The sequence below is a fragment of the Pipistrellus hanaki genome (genome assembly GCF_964339955.1).
Source record: "Pipistrellus hanaki genome assembly, chromosome: 3".
Lineage (NCBI taxonomy): Eukaryota > Metazoa > Chordata > Mammalia > Chiroptera > Vespertilionidae > Pipistrellus > Pipistrellus hanaki.
This window is the reverse complement of record NC_140505.1, coordinates 23,916,475-23,938,234: the sequence shown is the minus strand read 5'-3', so window position 1 is coordinate 23,938,234 and position 21,760 is coordinate 23,916,475. Positions and strand designations below refer to the sequence as shown.

Genomic DNA, 21,760 nt, shown 5'->3' with positions numbered 1-21,760 from the left:
TGGTCTGACCTGGAAATATGGTCTCAATATGTGTGGCCACGTGTTTCCATCAATACGTAAAGGACACAGGCTTCCTTAAGCTGGACTAAGTGAGCTTCCACGAATGGGCCATTCAAGACATCTACCTTATTGCAGAAACAATGCTAGCTCTTTGCACATAAAATAAAAACATTTTCAATTCAGGGGTGGGAAAATGTCAAGGTGATGTTTTGGTTAAAAAGGTTTCTATCGCAATAACTGTATGCAATCTAAATAGTTAACCTCGGTGTATTTGCCAGGAAACAGTATTTCCTCTCCCTGGAAAAGCCTCCTATTATTCTGTCGTTTCCTCTTTCCCAATCGGAAACCTTTCCGTCCTGAAGCGAAACACAGCAGCTGGCCCCCAGCGTGCCCGTGTGCAGGAAGCATGTCAGAAAGCGACATTTGTGGGGCTTCACTCCACTGGCTACAGTGGCCAATGCCGGGGACAGCTTCACTGGGCCCGTCACTGCCCCCCTCAGTGAGTGATGGGGAGGGGGCAGGACCATCTGCTGCCGCGTTAGCCGCGCTGCCATCTCGCCCCACTCAGGAGGCTGCTGTGCAGCCAGCCGCTCTGCGCCCTCAGCCACCGACAGAGAACGCCTCTGCCTCCACTCCCCACCCCGGACAAGCAGAAAGGTGGGAGCCTGGGCACTACCTGCCTGCAGCACCAGGCACCTCTGTGACCACAAAGGGCACGTGGAAAAACAGCTGGTGTTCCACAGACCGGAAGAGCTGGTGGCGACAGTCCCCGTTAGCTGGGGTTTTACTGCCTACAGTTTCGGGCACCCATAGTCAGCTGCAGTCTGAAAATGTTAAGTGAGACATTCCAGAAATGGGCAGATCATAACTTTTAAACCGCATGCCTTTCTGAGTATTGTGATCAATTATCGCTCCGTCCCAGGACATCATCATCTCTTTGTCCATCAGGTCCGTACTGTGTATGCTCCCCACCCAATGGTCACTCGGTAGCTGCCGAGGGGATCAGACCCACTGTCCTTTATCACAGTGCTGGTGTTCAAGTCCCGCTTATTTTTTTAAATATATTTTATTGATTTTTTTACAGAGAGAAAGGAGAGAGATAGAGAGTCAGAAACATCGATGGGAGAGAAACATCGATCAGCTGCCTCCTACACACCCCCCACCGGGAATGTGCACGAAACCATGGCACATGCCCCCGACTGGAATCGAATCTGGGATCCCTCAGTTCGCAGGCTGATGATCTATCCACTGAGCCAAACCGGTCAGGGCAAGTCCTGCTTATTTTACTTGGTGATAGCCCCAAAGGGCAGGGAGCAGAGATACTGGCCATTCAGATATGCCAACGAGAAGCAGTCAAGTGCCTCCTTCCGGTGGAAAGGTAGGTATGGACAGGAAAAAACAAAGCCTGTGCAGGGTTCAGTACCTCCACTGGGGGTCTTATCCCCCGCAGATCAGCAGGAACTACTGTACAACGTTCTCTGCCCACGTATCTATTCTGTTTCTCATCAATCATGATTGCGCTGCCTCTACAATGCCACAAATTCCCCAGAGAGTTGGGAAACCACTTCCCTGGCACAACATCAACATATTTAAAGATAACCACAGTCTTGCCAAAACTGGTTTGGCTCAGTAAATAGAGCATCGGCCTGCGGACTGAAAGGTCCCAGGTTCGATTCCGGTCAAGGGCATGTAACTTGGTTGCGGGCACATCCCCAGTAGGGGGTGTGCAAGAGGCAGCTGGTCGATGATTCTCTCTCATCGATATTTCTAACTCTCTATCCCTCTCTCTTCCTCTCTGTAAAAAATCAATAAAATATATTTTTTAAAAATAAAATAAAATAAAGATAACCACAGTCTTGATGAGGATATTTTTCCATCATCCATGACTTAAGATTAGGTCTGTACTTAATGGTAGTTTTTTTTTTGTTTTGTTATCTTTTACCGTGGCTTAAGGCTAAAATAGCATGAAAACCCTATGTTTTCTTTGGATGATTGTTTTGCTTTTAAACCTCTCTCCCACCCCCTCAAAAAATCTAAAAGCAAAAGGTGTTGAAAAGCACTTGCTACAACTAAGCATACCCAGAACACATCACAGATTTAAAACAACCAATGACCTAACATTCCCATTTGCCCCTCCGCCTGGGATGGGGTCCGATAATGGCCTTCCTTCCAAACAGCACAGGATTCATGCTTTTGTGAGCTGGGAACAGGCCATCGTTGAGGCTGCAAGAATGCCTTATTGACATGCCAGGCAGGCATGGCCAGAGATGGCAGCAGTTCCTTAAGCTTCACCAACTCCAACCTTGGGAAAGGGAGGGAGGGAGAAAGGGAGGGAGGGAGGCAGACAGGGAGGGAGGGAGGGAGATAGGTCACCATTTGGGCATGGGGGAGGGGGACAAAGAGTAAGTCTGCACTATGTGATACTTAAGGAGATAAATGCATCACCTGACAACCTGTGGGAAATGTAATACCACATTTCTGTTGTGCAAAACGTTTCAACTCAAGTAGGAATCTTAGGAATGAGAGCTGAGAAGAGCAGAGGAGATAATCCAGCCCTCCTCTTCACTCCCCCACCCCACTCCCCACCCCCACCCACCTCCCTAATGCTACAGTTCTCTCTCCTTGGGGTTTGGTATGACCCTGAAATTGCTTTCAGATCTGGCTTTGATGAGACTCTGGCAATTTCAAAACAATAGACAAATGTCACTTTCTACACAAAACCAAAATGACACTCTCATCACAGCAAAGTCCTCCAATTACCAGCAAAGGGACTCCCGGCCGGAGAGAGCAGGCCCGCACCCAGGACCGACCCTCCCCTCCCCTCCCCTCGGAGATGCCCAGGCGCTGGCTCAGGATAGGCCCTTGGACATAAAGCAGGTTTGCCCTTGTTACCTCTCAGCATTGAGATATTCTTCCCAAATGTTTCTCAGACTCACATTTGTGCTGAAAACATTTTTCAACGCTGTACATCTAGGAGAAGAATGAAATCATTACTGGTTTCGTTGGATGGCTGAGTAAAAAAAATGGCTTTTCCACCCAGCTCCCAACTACCCTCATTGATACATTTGGCATTTCTGAACGTAAAATACAAATTTGTTTGTAAAAGTAGTCACTACTGAACTATGTGAAAGACCACGGTTCTTTCAGGCTGTGAACATCGTGTTTAAACTCGTTTCAAAAGAGTTAGCTGGCCTCCTAAGATAAGACCTAGGAGCCAGCCCTCAGAAGGAAGGATCAAGAAAAGGCCACTGTCTCGGAGTCCCTCTGGCGATGAGTGGACTTTTGATGGAATGAATGCCCTCATTCACGGCCTGTGCTGAAACCTCCCTGCAGGGTGATGACTCACCACACCTCTTCCCGACAGCCAGCCCGGGATGCCCTGGACCTCACCACCATCATCGCTGACGCAACCACAGAGCAGAGCCACCGTCCGCCAAGCGCAGGATTCGGTTCTGCCATCAGAGCCAAGGTGGACTGGTAACATCGAACAGTGTGGTCCTCTCCCGTTCGCCTCCCGAAGGCTATGAACTTCCCCCGTACTTCACACATGATGCAAGGGCGGGGGCTAGTTCCATTTGGAATAATGAATAACTAAAAATGTATGATGCTCTTGATAAAAGAGTGTATCCTCTACTCACTTAAAATTACTACAACTTCCAAGAGATTGGTCCCATGTCCCTGGATGGGGTCAAGGGCCCCCATTCCTGTAACCAATATTGATCCTGCTCCAGATTTAGCTTCATCTTTCATCTTTCCAGTCAGACTTTCCTCGTTGTTTACATTTTCTTCATGACAGCCTTCACTTGACAGTGCAGGTTTAGGTCATTCTCATCCTTTTGAAGTCATTCCCAATTGCCTATCTAGATTAAGTACAGGTAACTCTCAAGACCCTTCTCTTTCAGGGTGTGAAATGTTAAGTAAAAGGAAGGTGTTGTACACTCTGCTAACGCTTAGGAGCCTCTATCCTCGTGCTGGAGGAGAAGGAACAGGATATTCCATCAGCGTTCTTCCAGTAGCACCAAAGCCCACGTTCCTGGACTTCTGAGGTCAGACCACCAAGTGCCAGTGACGTAGGGAAATGAAACGCATCCAATCCGCCGCCCTCACTTCACAGCTGAGTGAACGGAGGCCCAGAGAAACCCAGGAGCTTGCCCCAGACCCTGTGAAGAACACCCCATCTCTTACTTCTTTCTATTCTACTTCACGTCATTTATTAACATCTTCTCCTCAAAAGACATCATTTCTATTTTTTTTTTCTTAAAAGACATAATTTCTACTTAAAGTGTGATATGTCACTCCATATTACAATGAAAGAGATGGGTCCGTACCATGGCACTCCCTGTGAACAACGCACAAAGTATGGACAGATCAAGATCATAAACCAAACACGACCGCAAAGTGACAGTGAGGAAAGGTATTTGCCATCAAAACCTAACGTCTCCCCCTCAGAGGAGGGGCACTTTCAAAAACCCAAGAAGGTCACTGGCTGCTTTGTGAGGGAGAATGTGAAAACCATAGGCACAAATCACTATAAATCACACCACAGAGAGCGGAGTGTGAGACTATACCATCCACATATTTTCATTATAAAAGTAGTAAATATTGGTAAAAATTCAAAAATTTGACAAAGCATATGATAAAAGTATTAAACGCCATGAGTGATCTTGGAATTTTCTTGAACCTTAATATTTTTAAAGGAAATATAATTAAAGTACAGGTTATAACTCCTCTGAAAATGAGGATAGTGAAGTTGAACAAAACTGTAAAAACTCAAGATATTAAGAGAATATGAAATGAATTATGAAAGTGAAAACCTAAGCAGCATATACTGTGGCCTTTAACTTCCCAAGGGGAGAGAAAAACTGGCTCCAAAATGAAAAACACAGTAATAATCTACACTATGAAAAATGGTTTTGATAAGTATGTTTTCTACTTTGCTTTCAAAAATGCAAAGTGGAAAGCTAAAATCGCACATCCTTTCACCATTTCTTCTTAACTTATGTAAAGTAATCATGACGGTCCCTCCCTCCATTCCTGTAATCCCACCTCATCTGGCAGCCACCCAGGGACACAGTGTAGGAACAGATGCTCCTCAGCTTGTTTCTCCACTAACAGAGTCCCAGCTCTCTCCCTCTCTCTCTCTCTCTCTCACTCTCTCTCTCTCCCTCTCCTTCCCTCTCTCTCTCTCACACACACACACACACACACACACACACATTCACACATGCATACACACATACATTCACACAAACACACACATATACTCACACATACTAATACACAGATAAACATTCAAACATATATACACACATACATACACACACTCATGCACACATACAGATATACTCACACATATTAGTACACATATAAACATTCAGACATATATACATACACTTACACACATGCATATACACATTCATACATACATACACGCATACTCACACATATACTCACACATACTAGTACACACCATACACACACATTCATAAATACATATACACATGCAATCACACATACACTTATATACACGTTTACACACATATACATTTACATATACACACATTCACACATACATTTACAAACAAGCACACATACACTTTTATACACACAGGTACATATGCATACACACATATGTGTGTACACATATTTATACATTCATATACAAATACACTCACACACACACACACCTTATACACCCATACATACACATACCACACACACATACACATATACATTCATAGACACACAAAATTTTACAAAAATAGACAAACATTTCACTTCTGAATCAGCTGGCTTTCTTTGAATATATTTCAGAATTTAAAAACTAAACAAGGAACAAGTTGAATTTTTTAGTCATACATAAAAATTAAGTCGCTGATCAATTATTTTGTGAGTAAACTTAAGCCTAAAGATTTTTAGTTATATACTTCTAAACTGCTCATCTATTGTAAATAAGAAAATGGTATAAATCACAGAGGATTAGGAATACATACTTGTGAGATCTTTTGAAATTCTCTGAAAAATAGTTTATGAATTTCTAGAAATCACGGTTTGGAGTCCTCACCAAAACACATTTTTTAAAATTGCTCTGGATAATTATTGACTGGAACAAACTCTGCACAAAGCAGAAGGCAGAACCAGCACTGTATCAGAGTACTCGCTGCATGTACATGGCATCAGTCAGATTGATAACATTCTGAAAATCACAAGGTTTCTTAGCAGGCTTCTTAGAGCCCAGACACATGAATTCTATTCAAAAGTATTTCAATAATTCGCCATGTGGCTGTGAGAAAATAATTTAAGTATGTGAAATTTACCTTCATTTCCCCAACAGTACTTTGAATCAATTTGCCAATGTAAGCTCTAATCCAATCTAGTAACTATGCAACCACAGGGAGAAAAAGAAAAAGAAAAAAAAGAAAGAAAGAAAAAACTGTTTCTGGAAGCAAACAATTTTCTCTTTGATTTTATGTGTCCTCGCTTAATTAATTTTAGAATGAGATGAAAGGCACTACCACACATATCACAGATAACAAAACCATATGGTCACTCTTCTGTTTATCAAACTACACAACAGCGGTAAGTCTTTTCTCTCAAAACCCATGTCTAGTGTGAAATAACCAAAGGCTTGGGGCTGCTCATAGAGCTTCTCGCTGCAGCATGAAGGTTTCCAGGTCCACCTGCTGCCTTCCTCTCCCACGCCCCTCACCTGCATGTCCCCCACAGTCCTGCCCAGGAATGACTGGCTACGCTTCCAAATAGTCTCCCCTTCCCCTTTGATTTTGTTACCTCCGCCTGGAATCCTTTATGTCCCCATGTCTACAGCCTCCCTCCTGACCAAACTCATCACTCTGGGCTCATCACAGTGTGCCCCACGCACGCACGTCCACCTGCCCAGATCACATGGGATCTCTTCCTGACCTCCCTTCAGTGTCTCCTGCAGACCTTGTAATTAGCAGAATCACAATCATCCTTTACCTCATTGAATAATCTGGTGTCTAATTGCTTCCAGAATTTCAACCTGTATTCCCTGAATAAAAATCGTACAATCTTAACAGCAGAAGGTTACTGTAGCCAAGTTATATCCTGAATATTTCACTTTAGTTTATTAGCTCTTTAAATTATTAATAACAAAACGTCATTAAATATTTATGTGCGTGCATATATAATACCTTCTAAGACGCCCGAATCCATGTCCCTCTGTTATTCTACGCCATCTCTTGGCGGGTCAGAAACATTTATCATCGTCTATATGGGAAACCAAGGACCAACCAACAAGTATATGAGATCAACTTGGAGACCAGAACCGTTTATGTGCTGCTGAAGACAGGAAAAGTGGAAAATAGAAATCTTATTCCCAAGCAGCTTGTCGTTGGCTTGCAGGGAAAAGATAACACGTGAGGCAAATGGAGCATATGTGCTTCAAGCGTCTCTATGGTTCCTGTCTTAAAATAGATTCCACGCGGCTCCCAGCAAAGGTAGCGTTAGCCCCTTCGGTTAATGTCCACTGTACACATGGCTCCCCTGAGGCCAACGGTGAGAGCCGGGAGCTAACAATGCCAGGCAGGCCTTCCTGGAGCCCGGGGTGCGTGGCACACTCTGCAAGTGCCGAGGGAACCCCAAGCACAATGTGGCCAGAGGGGTCACAGAGGCCACAGAAACAAAGCATGACTCAAGCTGGCAGAAAACACAAAATTGGAAATAGTGGGAAAATAGGAAGGAGGAGGAGGTACGAGCAGGACGTGCAGGCAGCCACGAGCATGGGCGCCACAGGAGAAATGGCACAGAGCCCAGCGGCCAGCCACGTGCCGAGCAGAACCCAGGTCCCAGATCAGCTCGACAACGCCCTCTGCTCACAACGGAAATCTTTGGTTCTGCCCCCTCCAATCGTCCCTTCAGCCATTTCCCCAGGTAAACGAGCCAGGCCTATTAGAGGAATTCATATGTAACAATAGCTTTTTAAAGATTTTTCCCCCTCTAATTATACAGGCAATCTGTGTTTACTATTTAAAAAAAAAATACTTAAAATTCAGAAAAGGAAAAAGAAAAAAATTAACAACCACCTATATTATAATCCAACCACGTTTCCTTCAACATTTATTCACCAATTGCAGTATTAATGAGGATCTACCATGTGCCAGACACTTTTCTAAGCTTTTTGGACACATCGGTGAGAAAAAATAGACCAAAAACCAAAAACAAAAACAAAAACCTGGCCTCCTGCAACTTATATTCTATCAGGAAAGAGAAACAATAAGCACTAATATGAACAAGTAAATTGTATAGTATGTTAGGAAGTGGTAGTACGGAGCGGTAAGGAGCAGAGCAGGGTGAGGCCATTGGTAGTGCCTGTGGGGTGGGGGTCGGAATGGCTACAGTTTCAGGAGGGCAGCCCTGCTGGTGTGGATGGAGAATGGAGCATTACCAAATTGAAACCATACTGCTTTACAGGTTTATACACACACACACTCATTTAGATGCATTTCCCATGCCATTAAATATTATTGTGCAATATGGTATTTTAAATATATTTTTATTGATTTCAGAGAGGAAGAAAGAGAAATATCAATGATGAGAATCATTGATTTGCTTCCTCCTGTATGCCCATCACTAGGGATCAAGCCTGCATCCCGGGCATGTTCCCTGACCGGGAATTGAACCTCCTGGTTCGTAGGTCAATGCTCCACCACAGAGCCATGCCAGTCAGGCTGCAATATGATCTTTAATGACTGCAGAGAATTCTATCTGAAGAAAGTACCATAATTAATTTCATCATTCTGATCTGTGAGGCGACTAGACTTTCTCCCTTTTTAAACTATTATAAATATTGCTTCTATTTCCTCAAAAGAAATCTAAAGAATTGGATATAAACAGTGTTCAGGCTCGTGGTGCACACTGTAACTGCACAGGACAGCAATCTCTTAAAGCTGCATACTCACACTCTTCTTCCTCTCTTCCTGTCAAGGTTCCTGCCACCCACACCTGACCATCTTTTCATCAGACTCACAGAGGTGATCTGGCTTCCCCATCGTCCCACCAGCAGCAGCAACTCTGTATGTCGGAGAGGAACTCTTCCCTAGATGCCCACCTAGCACAGTGACCTGTATAGAGCAGGACATGCAGTAAATACTGGATTAATAAGTGAACCAAAAAGTGAATGAGTCCTCAGAAGACACTCTGGCTTTCCTACAGCTGGGAGATGCTTAAAAATCATCCCTTCCTTGCCCTGACTGGTTTGGGTCAGTGGATAGAGCATCACCCTGTGGACTGAAAGGTCCCAGGTTGGATTCCAGTCAAGGGCATGTACCTTGGTTGCAGACACATCCCAGAGGGGGTGTGTAGGAGACAGATGATCGATGTTTCTAACTCCCTATCCCTCTTCATTCCTCTCTGTAAAAAAATCAATAAAGTATTTTTTTAAAAGAAAAATCATCCCTCCCCCTAAGGCTTCTTTCCACCAAGAGAATCATATCCATCCTCCTTCTGAGTCAGATCTCAGACACAGTTGGCATCGTCCCAACATGGTTGTCATGGGTTTCCCTTATGCCTTTAGGATGCTAGAAACAGCCATATGACCTGGACAGCTAAAGACTACTAGTAACTACCTAAATAAAATGCCAACTAGCACCAAGAGACTATGCAGAAAATACTTCTACTATTTTCCCTCTTTCTAGTTACTTAAAGGTGACAGTTATATAATTTCTTACGCCCAAAACATAAAAGTGTATCTCTTCATAGTTCATAATCCACTATTTATCCTAAATTCCAACCACGCAGTTTTAAATTGCTACCCTCATAAAAATAAAATAAAAATAAACACACTGTCACATAAAGAAGAAGGAAAAAGCCTTAACACGTATAAAACTTGACAAACGAGAAACTACTGCACACAGAAGACCAAAAAGGGAACAGGCTACATCAGTTATTTATCACGTAAGCTGGCTCATTATGGGATGATGCTACTGAGCAATAACAGGTTCACTGCTGGGGCAGTGGGAGACTGGGTTGTCAGCACTGCATTTAACTATTAGAATAACATCCTCCAAAATCCTCCTTCTGAAAGTCCACTTTTAGAAGTTAGAAAGGAATCCAGAAGGCCATCTCAAAAGATTTCCTAACTTATAATGTAGCCTTGGAAAGAACAAGCATTCTTCCTCCTTCTGAGTCATATCTCAGATACACTCGGCATCTTCCCAACAGGCTGTGTTTCCTTTAATGACTTTCGGATGCTGGAAACAGCCATATGACCTGGACAGCTAAAGACGACTCATAACTACCTAAAGAAAATGCCTGTTAGCACACAGAGACCATACAGAAAACACGTCTACTAGCAGTGAGAACACACACCCTGGGGCGACAACTGCCCTTTCTGTGAATAACCCACGTGGCCACTCATTCACTGCACTACAGACAGACTGGGACGCAAAGAACAAGGGCGAGATGGAATTCAGAGTCTTCACTGGGTTTCTGAGTTTAAGAATTTGAGCCACGTAATTCCTGTATCTTCACGACCAACCTGGCTGTGCTTCAGAGATGCTAAAAATAGGGGAGGTAAGGATGCTAGCTGCAGCAAATAACTGTTGAAAGAAGTTGAGTTTAGACAAGTGGTATAGGCAAGATATGAACCTGGGAGCTGCCAATAAGGCATTTCAAACATAGAACTATCTTACTGATGAATGCCTATGACAGTCATCCTCCCTCTGACTACAGCTAGAAACTCTGGAAAAACTACAAAAAGCTGAGGACTATGAAAAGGAAACAAAAGCAGGCAGATGGTGCCCACAGTAGTTAAAACAGTATGATACCATTGTAAGGACAGATATATAAACCAACAGAATAAAATAAAAAGCCCAGAAATAAACTTTCACATGTATGGTCAAAGGATTTTGACAAGGATTCCAGATCATTCAATGGGGGAAAGGACAATGTTTTCAACAAAGGATGCAGGGAAAACTGGACAGTCACATACAGAAGAATGAAGTTGTACATTTACCTAACACCATATACAAAAATTAATTCAAAAAATGGATCAAAGACCTAAAACTCTTAGAAGACACAGGGCAAAAGCTTTATGACATTAGATATAGTAATGATATTTTTGGATATGACACCAAAGGCAGAGGCAATGAAAGAAAATATAGACAAATTGGACTTCAAAAAAAAAATAAAAGTTTGGGAGAAACCAAGATGGCGGCATAGGGTAGACACCTGAATGCAGCCTACCACAACAAATTTTAATTTAGAACTGGAAAACAGGAGAAACATTGCCCTGAAGCGCTGGACGGCTGGCTGAGAGGAGGCTCTACCATCTGGGAAGGAGAGAGAAGGCGCACTGAACCTCAGGAACTGTGAAGGTGTGGTGAACTGCGCACGGAAAAGGCAACCACCAGACTTTGCTGCTGGCTTGCTTGCAGAGCGCAGAGAGAGCGGGCCGAGTTCGCTACTGGCTTACTCCCTGCGCGCTGAGAGGGTGGACAGCTAATGCGCAGCTAGCTTTCTTGTTCGGAGGAAAACAGAACCACCTTATTGCTCTGATAGACAGCACCAGACAGGGAGAGGCGAGACTGTCAGGCAGTGGGCAGAGATCTCTTGGAGGTGTGTGAAGCCAGCGGCCATTACTGCGGGACTCAGAAACCAGACCCTTGTAGGGAGGGGCTGACGAAAGCTTGTCTGCATCACCCGAGACTCCGCCCCATTCAAGCAGAGCACAGAAGCCCTTCCAGTGGCTAGCTTTCTCGTTCGCTGCGAATAGGACTCTCCTAGGGAGGGACAGACAGAAATCCAAAGCTTGTCTGCACCTATACCAAAGAGGTGCACGTGCCTGCAACCAATCTTCCAGGAATCAACAAAGCTTGTCTGTGCCACCCCCAGACTCCGCCCCATTCATGCGGAATACAGAAACCCTCCTAGATGAGACACTTCTGATCCTTATAGCCAATTGGCTTGGAGATCAATGCTTCCCAGTGATACCAACAACAAGCAAGGCTTAATAACAAGACTGCACACACAGCCCACTGAGGGCTACACCAAGACTGTCCACCTCAGGTAACTGGGAGGCTGACCCACTGAACCATATAAGACACCTTAGCACACAAAGCCACCCTACCAACTCAGGGAAGCTGTGAAAAGGCCGAGACAAGGAAACAGATCACAAACAAAAGAAATGAAGGACAAGAAGCGACTGATATAGAGTTCAAAACCACACTTATAAGGTTTTTCAAGAATTTCCTAGAAAAGGCCGATAAAATAAATTAGACCTAGGAGGATATGAAAAGGGATCAACTAGAAATAAAGAATACATTCTCGGAGGACCCAAGATGGCTGCTCGGGTATACACCTAGCCGCAGCAGCTCACAACAATTTCAAGGGAATACAACTAAAATGTAGAGTGGACATTGCCCAGAGCTACAGGTAGTCGACTGACTGAAAACTCTACAATAGGAAGGAGGGAGAAAACCAGAAGGAAAATCAGAGGAGCTGAAAAAAAGCCTAAGGTACGGAGACATGCTGCGCGCTCGCACACACGTGCGCGCGAAGAGGTCGCAGCCGGAGAGGAGGAGAGGGCTGGGTGCTGCCTGGCGTTCCCTAGCAGGAAGGAAATAGAACCCCCAGCCTGGGCTGAACCCCCGAACCGGCAGCGCTGAGCCCCAAGTTATATGCCAGACCCTGGGGACCCAGGCTCCGGCAGGGGGAGACAATCCCGGGGGACGGCGAAATGCGGGGCCCCCGGAGTCGCGCGCACATGGCGCGCAGAGGACTGAATGTTGACTCTGATGCTGGATTACCCTAGCCGGAAGAAACAAAGCCTCCGGCGGCAGCTCTGAGCCTCAGTCCAGACCGCCCCGAACTCCAGGTCTGGGCCAGTCCCTGGGGACCCAGGCTCGGGCAGGGGGAGACAGAGCTGTGAGGTGGAGTCCTGGGAGCGCGGCGAAAGGCCGAGCCCCCGGAGTCGCGCACACTGTGCGCAGAGGACAGTCTGTTGACTCTGATCCTGGACTCCCCTAGTGGGAGGGAGAAAGAAAGCTCCAGACTGGAGGAACGCCACGAGGAGCAGGAGCCCCTGCCGGACACCGGCCAGCCGGGCGCCAGCAAGGAGCCGGGCGACGGGGCCCCCAGTGGGGGGGGTGCCCCTGAGCCTTCGACTGCTGAGCGCGGGCAACGGAGCCAAGGACGGGGGCTGCTTCCTGGGCGGCGCCGACCCCGGCAACAAGCTGGAGCAGCGCGGGAGCCCGCGGAGAACAAAGGGGTGCCACAGGCCAACCTGCTGAGCTCCCAGGACAAGGAGGAAGAAACCAAAGAAGTTCTCAATGTGAAGAAATCAAGTGAGAGCAAATGATAGTAAAATTACTTAAGAAAGAATACAAAGAAGATCTTGAAAAATCAAAGACTAAGTCAGAACTCAACGCACCAGCCAACATTGCAACATAAATGCGTTTTGTTTTGTTTTTTTAAAAGAAAAAAAAAAAAGAGAGAAAAAAGGGACAGAATGTTGGAACAGCGGCGACCAGGCCTAGAGAGGCCAGGCACAAGGCAGTGGCAGCTGGGCCCGGAGCAGCAGTGGCCAGGCCCCAGAGCAGCAGCAGCCAGAACAAGAGCATCAACGGCCAGCACTGGAGCAGCCAGACCTGGGGCAGTGGCAGCCAGGCCTGAGGCAGAGGCGGCCAAGCCCAGGGTGGCCAGTCCAGGAACACCCAGACACGGAGTGGCTGGGCCCGGAGAAGCCCGGCCAAGAGCAGCCGGGTTGGGAGCAGCCAGGCCCAGAACAGCAGTAGCCAAGCACGGAGCATCCAGGCTGGGAGCGGCCAGGCTCGGAGCAGCCGGGTCGGGTGCGGCCAGGCCTGGAGCAGCGGCGGCCAGGCTGGGAGCGGCCAGGCCCGGAGCAGCTGGGTCTGGTGTGGCCAGGCCTGGAGCAGCAGCTGCCAGGCTGGGAGCGGCCAGGCCCAGAGCAACAGCTGCCAGGCTGGGAGCGGCCAGGCCCGGAGCAGCGACTGCCAGGCTGGGAGCGGCCAGGCCCGGAGCAGCCGGGTCTGGTGCGGCCAGGCCTGGAGCAGCAGCTGCCAGGCTGGGAGCGGCCAGGCCCGGAGCAGCCGGGTCTGGTGCGGCCAGGCCAGGAGCAGCGGCTGCCAGGCTGGGAGCGGCCAGGCCCGGAGCAGCGGCTGCCAGGCTGGGAGCGGCCAGGCCCGGAGCAGCAGGGTCTGGTGCGGCCAGGCCAGGAGCAGCGGCTGCCAGGCTGGGAGCGGCCAGGCCCGGAGCAGCGGCTGCCAGGCTGGGAGCGGCCAGGCCCGGAGCAGCCGGGTCTGGTGCGGCCAGGCCAGGAGCAGTGGCTGCCAGGCTGGGAGCGGCCAGGCCCGGAGCAGCGGCTGCCAGGCTGGGAGCGGCCAGGCCCGGAGCAGCCGGGTCTGGTGCGGCCAGGCCCGGAGCAGCCGGGTCTGGTGCGGCCAGGCCCGGAGCAGTGGCTGCCAGGCTGGGAGTGGCCAGGCCCGGAGAAGCGGCTGCCAGGCTGGGAGCGGCCAGGCCCGGAGCAGCCGGGTCTGGTGCGGCCAGGCCCGGAGCAGCGGCTGCCAGGCTGGGAGCGGCCAGGCCCGGAGCAGCAGCTGCCGGGCTGGGAGCGGCCAGGCCCGGAGCAGCCGGGTCTGGTGCGGCCAGGCCCGGAGCAGCGACTGCCAGGCTGGGAGCGGCCAGGCCCGAAGCAGCAGGGTCTGGTGCGGCCAGGCCCGGAGCAGCAGCTGCCAGGCTGGGAGCGGCCAGGCCCGGAGCAGCCGGGTCTGGTGCGGCCAGGCCCAGAGCAGTGGCTGCCAGGCTGGGAGCGGCCAGGCCCGGAGCAGCAGCTGCCAGGCCCGGAGCAGCAGGGTCTGGTGCGGCCAGGCCAGGAGCAATGGCTGCCAGGCTGGGAGCAGCCAGGCCCGGAGCAGCGGCTGTCAGGCTGGGAGCGGCCAGGCCCGGAGCGGCCGGGACCGGAGCAACCGGTCCCAGAGCAGCCGGGTCGGGTGCGGCCAGGCCTGTAGCAGCAACAGCCAAGTCCAGAGCAACTAGGTCGGGAGCGGCAGTGACCAGACCCGGAGCAGCTGGTTGTGGAACGAACCAGAGCAACAGAGGCCAGGCCCGGAGCAGCCAGGCCCGAAACAGCTCGCTCCTCGCCTGTACCTGCCCACGGCTGCCTCTCAGACATGGCTAGAAACTTTTGCGGGAACTTGAGGGTCTGCTGAATCAAGTGATGAAGGCTTAGATCTGGATGTGTTGAGTTAGTATAGCGCTGGGGTGTTGATCTGTGAGTGCCTTGGGTGGGGCCTGGATGAGGCTGGTTGACCTATTTGGAAATGTCTTTTGTGTGAAGTGTATCATTGGGCATGTGGAGGTATTATTGATATGAGAAAATGCTAAGTAACAGATTTACTATCTTAAAAGGGATTTACTATCGGGGAGAGGGAGGGAGGAAGAGACTGAACATAAACTGTGCACCTATGGATGAGGACAATGGGGGATGGGGAGGGGGCAGAGGGTGGGGTGGGAACCTGGTGAAGGGGGGAAGAAATGAGGAACCTTTGTAATAATATGAACAATAAAGATTGATTTAAAAAAAAAAAAAAAAAAAAAAGAATACATTCTCTGAAATAAAAAATATTATACAGAGTCCTAAAAACAGAATGGAAGATAGCAAGAATCAAGTCAAAGATTTGGAACACAAAAAGCCAGAGGACACTCCTCCACAGAAGCAAGAAGATAAGAGAATCCAGAAAGTTGAAGATAGTGAAAGAAGCCTCTGGGACAACTTCAAGTGAACCAACATCAGAATTATGGGGGGTCCCAGAAGAAGAGAGAGAGCAAGACACCGAAAGAATACTGGAAGAAATAGTGATAGAAAACTTCCCCCACCTGGTGAAAGAAATAGACTTACAAGTCCAGGAAGCACACAGAACCCCAAACAAAAGGAATCCAAAGAGGATCACACCAAGACACATCATAGTTAAAATTTCAAGAGCAAAAGACAATGAGAGAATATTAAAAGCAGCAAGAGAAAAACAGGTAGTTACCTATAAAGGAGCACCCATACAATTGTCAGCTGATTTCTCAACAGAAACCATGCAGGCCAGACGGGAATGGCAAGAAATAGTCAAGGTGATGAATAGCAAGAACCTACAGCCAAAAATACTCTACCCAGCAAAGCTATCACTCAGAATCATAGGCCAGATAAAGAGCTTCACAAATAAAAAAAAGCTAAACGAGTTCATCACCGCCAAACCAGAATTATATGAATTGCTGAAAGGGGTTCTTTAGGAAGAGGAAGAAGGTAAAGATAAAAATTATGATCAACAAATACGTAACTATCAACAAGTGAAACTAAAAGCCTAGGGAATTAAAAAACCTGATGAACAATATTAACTGGTGAATATAATAGAATCAGAGGTATGGAAGGGGAGTGGACTGACAATTCTCGGGGGGAAAGGGGATTGGGGGGTGCGGGAAGAGCCTGAACAAAAACGGTGCACCTATGGATGAGGACAATGGGGGGTGGGGAAAGGGCAGAGGGTGGGGTAAGAACCTGGTGGAGGGGAGCAATTAGGGAGGAAGGGAAAGAGGAACATTTGTAATAATCTGAACAATAAAGATTTATTTAAAAAAATAAAATTAAAATTAAATAAATAAATAAAATAAAATAAAATAAAAGTTTGTGCGCCAGAAACAATATCAACAGAAGTAAAGGGCATCCACTGAATGGGAGAAAATACTTGTACATATGATAAGAAAATAATAATTAGAATATACAGAAAACTCTGAAAATGCAACAACAAAATCTGATCCAAAAATGGGCAAAGGGCTTGAATAGATGTTTCTCTAAAGAAGATGTACAAATGGCCAATAAGCTCATGAAAAGATGCTCAACATTACTGATCATTAGGGAAATACAAATCAAAACCACAATGAGATACCACCTCACATTCATTAGGATGGCTCCTATCAAAAAAAAATAAACAGAAAAATAGCATCTTGGTGAAGATGTGGAGAAATTGGAACCCTTATGTACTGTTGGAGGAACATAAAATGGTGCAACTGGGAAAGAGTATGTTGGCCTGGCTGGTGTGGCTCAGCTGATTGGAGCATTGTCCCATACACTGGAAGGTTGCTCGTTCAATTCCCGGACAGGGCACATACCCAGGTTTCAGGTTCATTAACCAATTGGGGGCATATAATAGGCAACCGATTAATGTTTCTCTCTCTCTCTCTCTCTCCATCTGCCTTCCTCTCTCTCTAAAAATCAGTATCTTTGGGTGAGGATAGAAATAAAAAAGGGGAAGGAAGGAAGGAAGGAAGGAAGGAAGGAAGGAAGGAAGGAAGGAAGGAAGGAAGGAAGGAAGGAAAGAAGGAAAGAAGGAAAGAAGGAAAGAAGGAAAGAAGGAAGGAAAGAAGGATGTTACTTCCTCAGAAAGTTAAAAATACAAAATTAGCATTACCATATGATCTAGCATTTATTAATGTACATATAAAAATTGAAATCAGGGTCTCAAAAAGGTATTTGTACATCCATATTCACAGAAGCATTATTCAGAGTACCCAAAATGTAGAAGCAACACAAGTGTCCATCGATAGATGAATAGTTATTCAAAATGTGATATATACATACAATAAAATATTACTTAGCCTTTAAAGGGAGGATATTCTGACATGTGGATGAACCTTGAAAACATTATCCTAAGTGAAATAAGCCAGTCACTAAAGAAGGCAACTACTGCACGATTCCGCTTATATGAGATACTTAGAATAGTTAAAATTATAGAAGCAGAGAGTAGAATGGTGGTTTCCAGGGCCTGGGGGAAGAAGAGGAAATGCAGTCATTGTCTAATGGTATAGGATTCTAGTTTTATAAGATAAAAATATTCTAGTTTTACAAGATGAAGAGAGCTATGGAGAGGGAGGTAGTGATGGCTGCACAACATTATTAATGTACTTAATACTACTGAATTATATGCTTAAAATGGTTAAGAAGGTAAATTTATGTTATGCGTATTTTACAGCAATAAAAAAAATGGGAGAAAAAAGCAGAATGTAGAAAGGAAACAAAAGCTGGGAAAGCAACCTGCAACTTGTTAATTCCTTTCTCCCTCGCCTCTCCCTCTCTCCTCCTTCTCCCTTGCTTTGCCCCAAGGGTGAGCCCATTCACATAAAAGGTCCACAGTCAGCTAGATCTCAGACAGAAACCCCATCTGTCTCTCTCCTGTGAGCCAAAAGGTGTGAGTGAACCACAGAGAGGAGAGAGCTAGGGAAGGGGATTCTCCACTTCTATACTTGGACCCACCCAAGTCTCAAGTTCACCCTTGAGGGGCACATGTCAGGACAGACCTAGAACAGAAAGCAGAACCTTTGGAAAAGTCAACTATGTTGGAACCTCCACTCAAAGAGGGTGAGACAGAGAGTGGCCTACATCAAAACAAACAAAATAACAAAAACAACAACAACATTCTCAACGAATACAAAACATAATATTCACAACATTCAGGACAATGTAAAATTACTCAATGCAGAAAGAACCGGGGAACTGTGACCAGTTCCCAAGGGAAAGAATAATCAATAGATGCCAACTCAATATGACCAAGATGATAGAATTTTCAAGCAAAGGCTTTAAAGCAGCTATTATGGTTATGTTCCATGAGGTAAATGTTCTCAAAAATCAATGGACAAGTAGATGTTCCCAGCAGAGAAACAGAAACTATAAATAAGGACCAAATGAAAATTATAGAACTGAAAACCAGAATATCTATCATCAAAAACTCATGGGATCATTTCAAAAGCAGAATGGAGATTAAAGAGGAAAAGCCAGGAAATGTGAAGATCAATAGAAATTCCCCAATCTGAAGAACAGAAAGAACATTATAAAAATTATGGAACAATACAAAAAATCTAATAGGTAGCATTGTTGTATACAAAGGAGCAGGTAATGAAATTAAGACCAAAAGTAAATATTTGAAGACATAGAAGGATGGAACTAGATAAGAACATCTGTAAAGTAAGTGAAGAGAGAAAAGAAGGAACTCAACACCTGAACCTAGGGATGTCCAGGGTTGAGACATCGACAAGAAGAAGAGAAATCATCAACAAAGACAGGATGAGAACTGAGAGGATGAGTACTGAAAGCAGGGAAGAAAATCAAGAAGAAAGAGTAAAGGATTGTGCCAAATGCTGAGGATGAACCAAGTATGATAAGGACTGAGAACTGACTATTAGATCTGACAACGTAAGAGCTATTAGTGACCTTGATTATACCTGTTTGTAAAGTGGTGGGGACAAAAGCCAGACGAACAAAGGAGGGAGGGAAGGAGGGAGGGACGGGGGAGGGATGGAGGGAAGGAGGGAGGGAAGGGAGGAAAGATTGTAGTTATTCATTTGAAAGATCTACAATAAAGGGGAGGAGAAAAGAGTGATAGCTACATGGTGAACAACATAGACTGATGAACAAGAACAGACCCAGAGAGAAGGAGCCATGGGTCAGACTGTAGGACCTCAAAGGGAGGGTGGGGATAAAAGGGAGAGATCAACCAAAGGACTTATGTGCATACATATGAGCCTAACCAGTGGTCGAGGACAATAGGGGGGGTGGGGGCATGAGTGGGGTGGGATGGGAGATTGGAATGGGGGTTTGAGGACAAATATGTGATACCTTAATCAATAAAGAATTAAAACAAAAAAGAATGATAGCTACAGAGAGAAGTTAGTTCAAGAGCACATTTTTTAAGAGAGAAGATATTTCTATCAGCCCATGCTGATGGGGCTGACCCAGGAAAAAGGAAGAATTAATGATTCGGGGAGGAAAAGATCCACTTTAGAGGAATACCCTTAAGTAGATGCGAGGAGACGAAATCCAGAGCAAGAAGGGCAGGCTTTGGTCAGGGGTGAGTATGTCGGCTTAGGAGGAAAGAAATCTGAAATCTAGAAGGATGTGTGGGGTGGATTTGTAGTGTTAGCACTGAACGGGCAGAGAGTCACTGTCTTCAAGTGTTCTCATCACCAGTGAAATGAGAAACAAGGTCACAACGTAAGGAAGGATGAGGAGATGCCAAGGATTGAGGAGAAAAGAACAGGTGTGAAAAGTCGCTTTGAAGAGTGAGAGAGTATGTGATGGGGAAAGGTGGAACACAAGTCAGCAAGGAGGTAAGGAAATTTCTTCTGTCGGAAATGTTCAGTGTCAGATGATTAACATTTTCAAATTGTCTGAAAAACATTATACCCCACTGCTCCGCTACATTAAAACACACTTCCAAAGTCATTGCCTTGGGACTAATCCCAAATATTAGACAATCACTTTCATCTTAATACCAGCATTCGGGGGCAAAGGTACGGACAGGAGGCAGAAAGAGGTCTCTGTGTATTTGCTTAGTGGCCTAATGGAGATCAGATGGTGAGAATTAGTGTGAAATACTGAGACCTAGCCAACAGACAAAGGTCAGGGATGGGAGAGGAAGACTCCAGACAGGTCATTCTGCAGATAACCAGTGACTACACAGAGACTGTTCTAGAAGAAGCGAGGGGGGGGGGGGGGCGGTGGAAATACAGCTCAACTTGACAAAGAATTGTCTTACCTGTCCTCATAGCTGAGCAATTACTAACGATATCTGACATAAATGCAAGTCAGGCTCCCATCAGAGAAGCAAATAATCTTAAGGAATAATCCCATGTCCCCATCTTAAGAAAAAAAAAACCAAGACTAACGGTGAACAGGAAAAGATAAAGGAAGGGGAAAGCGGGGGAGGAAGCCATCACTGAAAGGACTCCCAGGTAGCAGAGAAGAATGAAAAGTGATTCCTGTTATGTACCAAACCAAAAATCTTAAAGACATTTACAAAAAAGACATTCTGTACCTCTTGGCCCATGAAAGAGCTCTTCAGAATAGGAAGCAGATTCCTCTGGAGTGACAGAAAACACCCCAGATCAAGGAGGAGGCACCAGGAAGCTCGGGAAACCAGATAGGAAGAGACTCCTGTCTGACAGGGAATTCCGGTTTCCAGCGATTACAACGACGAAAGCAAGAACGGAAACCACACAACTGGCTCAGACAGGCCCAGTGCTTCCCACTTCTATCTTCCGGACGTGTCACGATGCCTGTACTACAGATGGCAAACAGCCTCGTGGATGCTATGCAGACGGTTCCATGGAATACAAATGTCTTCAGATTCTAAAAGACACTAGTTACTATTCCAGGCACTAGAACTCTTACAGGTAAGGACATTCAAGAATGCTACAAAGCCATAAAAAAAAAATCCCAATAATTTATTCCATATACAGATCAATCTCATGTTAATACCGAGGACGACACTGTTGGAGAATGTTGAGCAGATAACCTCTGTGGCCACTTTTAAATGCTAAAAAGCTGGTTCTTGCTCCTTCTCTTCAAATACGGTCTTGTTTTAACATGGTCACCAGTATGAGTATGAAATCCAACACGTGCGAGCGGTACTGAGGTTCCTGGGTGCACGGGTGAGTGCCAACAGCATCCACCAGAGTTCAAGGCCACCACGCTCCCCTGCATGTCCTCCTGAGCCACCTACTCCCAAACAGACGCTGGGGCTTGACCCTCCGACAACCAGAATGGCACACCTACCTGCGTCCTGATCGTAACAGACGATGGAAGCAACAGGGATGCGAGGCCCGGTTCCACTCTCGGCTTTGTGTTTCGTTTTACATAATTCCACTCACAGTCTCTGACAGCAGTTTCCCGGCCTGTTAAAATGAGGGAGATGGACAAAAATCAGACACTGTGGAACGAGAAGGG

At 46.3% G+C, this 21,760-nt stretch overlaps 1 protein-coding gene across 4 annotated transcripts in view; it reads right to left on the bottom strand.

Moving 5' to 3' along the window:
• CSGALNACT1 (chondroitin sulfate N-acetylgalactosaminyltransferase 1) overlaps positions 1-21,760 on the bottom strand; it is a 300,150-nt gene that overhangs the window by 218,992 nt on the left and 59,398 nt on the right. For all 4 annotated transcript variants that reach the window (XM_084879843.1, XM_084879844.1, XM_084879842.1 and 1 more), the window contains exon 2: positions 21,590-21,708. The gene's annotated coding sequence lies outside the window, so the exon portion shown is untranslated. The remainder of the gene's footprint in view (positions 1-21,589; positions 21,709-21,760) is intronic.